Genomic DNA, 6,212 nt, shown 5'->3' with positions numbered 1-6,212 from the left:
TCACAAAGAACTCGATGTCATGCCCCAGTGACTTGTGATCTCCCTGACAGAGAAACAGGTGCTAGCGAAAGTCAGGCTCCTACCAAACAGATGAGCACCCCTCCTTCCCTTGGGGGGTGGGGTGGGACAAGTCAAGGGAGGAAGAGACTGGGAGTATTGACTTCATCTCTCTGCAGAATGAGGAAGAGATTGGACGTTTCCCCCTCTGTGGCTTTATGAGGGAGAGCAAGGGCGCCCTGCTGTCATCTGGCCACGGCAGTAAGGCATGCAGACAGATGGGTTTGCCTTCAGAGGGTCTGCTTTAGCGAGAAGCCTGAGGAAATTGGCTAACCCAGGTACATTAGCCGCCAGGTACATTAGTCTTTACAGGAAGAAGGGACCAAGGGCAGGTCGGTGGTGACTGGCTCAACTGGTTGATGTCAGGGTCTAGCTGACTGAAAGAAGATTAGGTCCAGAAAACAGGACACTCCCCAGGGAGGGCAAGACTTTGGGGGCAGGCGGGGCTGGGCTCCCAGAGAGCAGCATTAAGGCCACTGGATACTCGGGGAGTAGGGGAGTGTGCTCTCAAACAGCCGGGGAGCAGAATGGATGTGGAAGAGCTGAAGATCATAACTTCGTTTAAAGCCATTTTCTTTAACTATAGAATTATAGTTATGATTTAGATAATCAAGATGAAATCAAGTCATTAGCTTGAATTTAACTGTGTCAAGAAGGAATAGATCTTTCCTTCCACCTGCCCTTAGACGGCTCTTTCTCTTCTCTAGTATTTATCCTCTAGTCCTTATTGTGGAAACAACAGCCCGGGTTCCATTGGGGAACCACCGCTTTCAGTCCACATGGTAAAGATGGGGCTGGTGGGTGATCTGCTGACTCACACCTGGCCAGCCAGAACATTTCATTTTTCCTGACCCCAGAAACTGGTTCAAGGAGGGAAGGGCATGTGACCCCATCCAGGCAAGTGACACCCTTTCCTGGACCTTTTGGAAATGAAAATTCCTGTTGCTGGAGAGATTGTAGCTGACATGGTATGATAGAAACACAGAGCTTCTGTTGGCCATCTTGTCATTAGGAGGAGGGAGTTGGCTTGAGAATAAAGCCAGCCCAGAGGAAAATGAAGCTGAAAGATGGGGAGAAGCATGTTTCTGAGGACGCGAATCAGCCATGTCTTTAGCCCACGTCCATACGATTTTCAAATATGTCCAATATGTCCAATACTTTCCATACTTGCCCTTGTTTCTCTTTAAAACAGTTTAACTTAGGTTTCCATGATCTGAAGTCAAAAGAATCCTAAATAATACGTGTTCTCTTTCTCCTTGGTACCTCTCAAGCATGTTAACATGTGAGTAACATTTTTCTTTCTTCCTAGTCTTCTTTTCTTTATTCATCTAAGTAGATCCTAACCTGAATAATGAAGCAAAAGATCATATTCTGTTTATCAAAGGTTGGGAGAATGTTCTGTTTTTCTACAATATCAAGCTATGTTTTTTTGTCCAAGACTGTCTTTAGGTTCGTGGTGTGATAATATCACAGAAGAAAGTTTTTGCGTTATTTATTGTGTATCACTAGCTACCCCAAAACTTTGTGCTTACCACAACAATTATTTTATCATAGCTTATGATGTCGGCTGTCAGGAATTTGGCTAAGGATCAGCTGCGTGATTTCCCCCCATCCCCCCATGACATCAACTGGGTCACCTGCAGACATTGAACTGATGGCTGACCTGGTCTGGACAGTCCAAGATGTCTTATACCTGCATCTTGGTGGGGATGTCTGGAAAGCTAGGTTCTACTGGAACCCCCTTCCCCTTTAGTCTCGGGGCATCTTTACATGTTCTCTTATGGTGGCTCAGGACTTCATGAGTGGTTGCTCCGAGAGGTCTTGGATGTAAGCTGCAAGACTTCTTATAACCTAGATTCAGAAATCCAGGGATCGTATTTCTACCTCTGATGGAAATAAATGTCATGGTTCTAGTACAATGGGAGAAAAAAAGAGACATACAAAATGCTCATACTTGGAATTACTAACCTCTGGGATTTGTTATTATTGGTCAAGCAAGTTCCTAAGGCCAACGCAGATTCAAGGGGGAAAGGAATTAAACAAGCTCCATCATTCAGTGAGAAGAGCAGCAAGGCATTTGTGGCCATCTTTATACAGGGTGGGGGTAGCACTGGGAAGAACTTGAGCTTTGGGATTGGACAAACCTATCTAAGGAGGACTTCATCACCCCCTACCTGCGTCTACTTAGCCTTCATTTGTAAAATCGGGGATAATAAAACCTCTCTTACAGATTTTTGAGATTCAAGTGAAATAATATTTGTGAAATGCCCTAGGACAACGCCTGGTGCATAGTGGTCACTCAGTACATTGTACCGTGTTTCCCCAAAACTAAGACCTAGCCAGACCATCAGCTTTAATGCGTCTTTTGGAGCAAAAATTAATATAAGACCTGATATTGTATTGTATTATATTATATTATATTATATTATATTATATTATATTATATTATAAAGACCCGGTCTTATTTTAATATAAGACCGGGTCTTATATTAATTTTTGCTCCAAAAGATACATTAGAGCTGATGTTCCGGCAAGGTCTTGTTTTCAGGGAAACACGGTAACTGGATTTCTTTAGAGAGATTTACCTGTTGATGATGTCAGTTTCCTTTCTGCCAAGAGTGGAGTCTCCCTTGATTGTAGCAAATTATTACGTATGCTGAGATTTTTGTCTCCATTTGTGAGCTCTCACTGTGTGGGGGCATTTGGGTGGTTCAAAGCTGATTCATGAACCATAGCCGCCTCTTCTGGATTCGAGAGCTAACATTATTGCAGATTGTTAAAGACAATTATCAATCAACTTGGGACCAGACTCGTTTATTTTGTAAAGGAACAGTGTCGTCAAAAGGTAAGAAATTCAGTATCTTTTGCAAGACCCCAGTTCCCTTCCAGCATGGGGTTTCTCAGTTCACCATCGCCCTTGCCAGAGACGAGACTCAGCTCAGGCCTGAGTACAGTTCAGCCAGGGGCTCATTGCAGGACATTAGACCATCCAGTTGAGTGCCCAATTCATCTGTATAGAAATGTCATTGATTATATCTGGGATCTCCAGTTAGCCTCAGAATTCCTTTGGTAGTGATGCCAGTGCAAAGACGTAGTTCTGTGTTTGTGAAGTCCCTGACTCTTGAACCACAAGCTCCCACTCCCTTTATGACATTAGAATCAAAATAAATTGACTGTACATGCTGGCTGCCTGGGATGGAAATAAATCTTATGGTTCCAGCATAATGGGAAAAAGAAGAGACGTGCATAATACTCATACTTGGAATTACTCAACTCTGGGATCCATTATTATTATACCCACAGCCGAGTCTGTGAGTTTGCATTCAATTTATAAATTCCTAAGTGCTATTGCCGAAAGTTATGTGCGCGGTTGGGGGAGAGTGTTAATGAATTATGAGTCTTCTGTACCAGAAGACTTAATATTTCGTTCAGTGTTTTGCACAAAACTGCTGAAGTGTCATGAGTAGTATATGGGTCTTGCCATCATTTTTCAGTTGTTGGAGGAAAACAGTGACTTTGAAAGGCTTCCCAGCCTAAGTTTTATAAAACAGTCATCATTTCCACCAATTGTCTCTTAAGATGTTTGTGTTTTTCAGTTCTTTAAGTCCTCTCATGTTGCAATAGCGGGGCAATCTGGAATGTGGGTTTGCAAATTCTGTTCTGAGCAGCGGGCCAGCTGGGAGCCCAGTGCAGATATCACACTTCAGTGCTGTGGGAAAATAGAAACCTCTCTCACCACTAATGACCCTTATAGATTTAATACATTCAAAGAAAAAAAAAGATACGTGTCTATTAGTAGCAGCTATTGAAAATCTCTCCTTTTTAATGAAGATATTTCGACTGAAATATTTGGAAGGTATATAAGCAAGATGATAAATTATAATAATTTAAAGCATTGACAATAATGTCAGTTTGGTCAACAATAAATCATGTTAAACAGCGTATTATATATCTCATTTTTTTTACTTCAAATTTTAAGTTTAACTCAGGGAAGGATATAGCTTTAAGAAGGTGTAGGTGAGGTTGAAAATTACAGTCACCCATTGGTATATTACCACATTGTTTTTCTGTTCATTCAGGCACTAAAGTCAATTTCTAGGAGAGGAAAAAAAACATCCAGGTTTTGTTCAACCTCATTTTTCTACCTTATTACGTGTTTCATTGTCACTCTCCAGCTGTTGGAACTGTGTTTACTCCAGTAAACTGTGGATAGAGTAAGACCCCCTCAATTCTCTGACGTGGAAATGTTCGTTGGGTAATAATTATACGATGCTTTGAATTTCTCCAAAATATACACATTGTTCCTCACATTCAAGTATATGTGCTCAATAAGTCTCATAAAATACACAAAATAACTTCCCTTCATAAGTATTTAAAAAGAACACAATTTTAGAATGTATCATGAGTCATGTTAACTAAAATACCTACCCCTTTTCCACTTTATCACCATTCCCACTGCCTATCTGTTTTCTCTATTTGGGTACATTTTGTCACAAAGACAGAATAAGTATTTCTTCACTAACAGAAAAACAGTCATACTGAACCAATTAAAGCACGCAAAGGAAACAATTAGCTGAGAAAAATCTGGGGTGTTTTATGGATGAAATGGCATACACAATATCGTACCTCATATTATCATAACTCACAGACTCCGTACTTTCTTAATGAGTGACAATAGCAAGTCTGGAAAACATCTGCCTTGAAAAAGAACGCTAACTGTTCTCTGCTTAAAAAATGTTGCTCGCCGATTAATGTCTGGCAGCCATGCGTATCGTATTGTGGTATGAAATGTCTTGGTTGCAAGAAATTAATATGCTCATGTTTGATTTCAAGTTGTCTAGAACAGAATCCCGGCATAATTCAAATCACTGTAAAGCCACAGTTGGAATAAAGACATGATTTACTCTGAGCAAATTTTCAACTTGAACTGCGGCTCCATTCCCAGCAACCCCGATGACTTGGGCAAAGGAAATGTAGCCCACTATTGCATGATTTTGTGCCGTCTGAAAAGAAAATCCGCAATATAAAAAGAAAATCTAAAAATAACCTTTAATTCATATAGTTAACCATTTTAACCGATAAGCATGTTTTGGCTGCATAAGTAAAATATATTCTTGAAATCGCATGACAATCCCGAGAGCAGCTGCCATCAGGATAAGGTCTCTGGCATTTCCACCTGTGTTTCTGTCATGGAGAAAAGTTTTCTTCCTTTCCTCTCTTTACCAACTGATAGGTGTTTGGAAGATGAAAGAATGACTTTTAGAAGAAGGAACAAGAAACACTTCCAGTTATCAATTTGTACGTTAGATGAGCTCCCTAATTCTTCCAACTTGCTGTCAAATAGGCCTCAAAGTTAAAAATAGCTGTTCATTTATTTTTATTTCTCCTTAAAGTAGGAGATAAGATCACAGTAGATAAACTGCTTTTGTACTACAAATGTGTGTTCTTGTGGTGCTAATATGGTGGTGTTAATTTCTAAACTGTCGCAAAAGCATAGAGTTTGGCAAAATGCTAATTACGTCTTTCCTGGCTTAGAAGATAAATTCAGTCATGGAAAAGAATTCATTTGCAGACCATCTCAGATATTTGTCATCATTTTGTTTTGCATGTTAGTAGTGATGCATTATTATTACAAAGTGTGAAAATTTTCATTCAAGAGTGACTTTATCCAAGACATTATCTAATAGAACAGCTGGTACCCTTGTTCATATTGACCCTGAACCATAGAAAAGTTCACAGTTCTTCCAGACCTTTGAATTACCTTTGTTATATAAAAAAAAAAAGGCACGGTCTGAATTACTTATATTAAATATTTAGCTCATCATCTATTGTTACATTTGATGAAATAATTCACATGAACTGAAGATAGTTTTTCCATATACCAACTGAGCTTCAAATTACAAAATTGATTTAATTTCAAACATCTTTTAACTATCCCAAATACTCTCAAATTGTAATTTTTATATATCTATATCTACAGAGATATAAATATATATAAATCTGTTTTTAGATCATTCTGTTTAGCCCAAAACATAAGCAGATTTGAATTTTTAATCTTATTAGTTCCAGAAGAGAAACCTAGCAGTGTATAAAGACTGAGCCAAGTTTGATGGGAGCTTGTGCATATTTCTGACTCTGAACGGAATCGTACACTG

The sequence above is a fragment of the Rhinolophus ferrumequinum genome, chromosome 14 (assembly GCF_004115265.2).
Source record: "Rhinolophus ferrumequinum isolate MPI-CBG mRhiFer1 chromosome 14, mRhiFer1_v1.p, whole genome shotgun sequence".
NCBI lineage: Eukaryota > Metazoa > Chordata > Mammalia > Chiroptera > Rhinolophidae > Rhinolophus > Rhinolophus ferrumequinum.
This window is presented reverse-complemented; position numbering follows the sequence as displayed.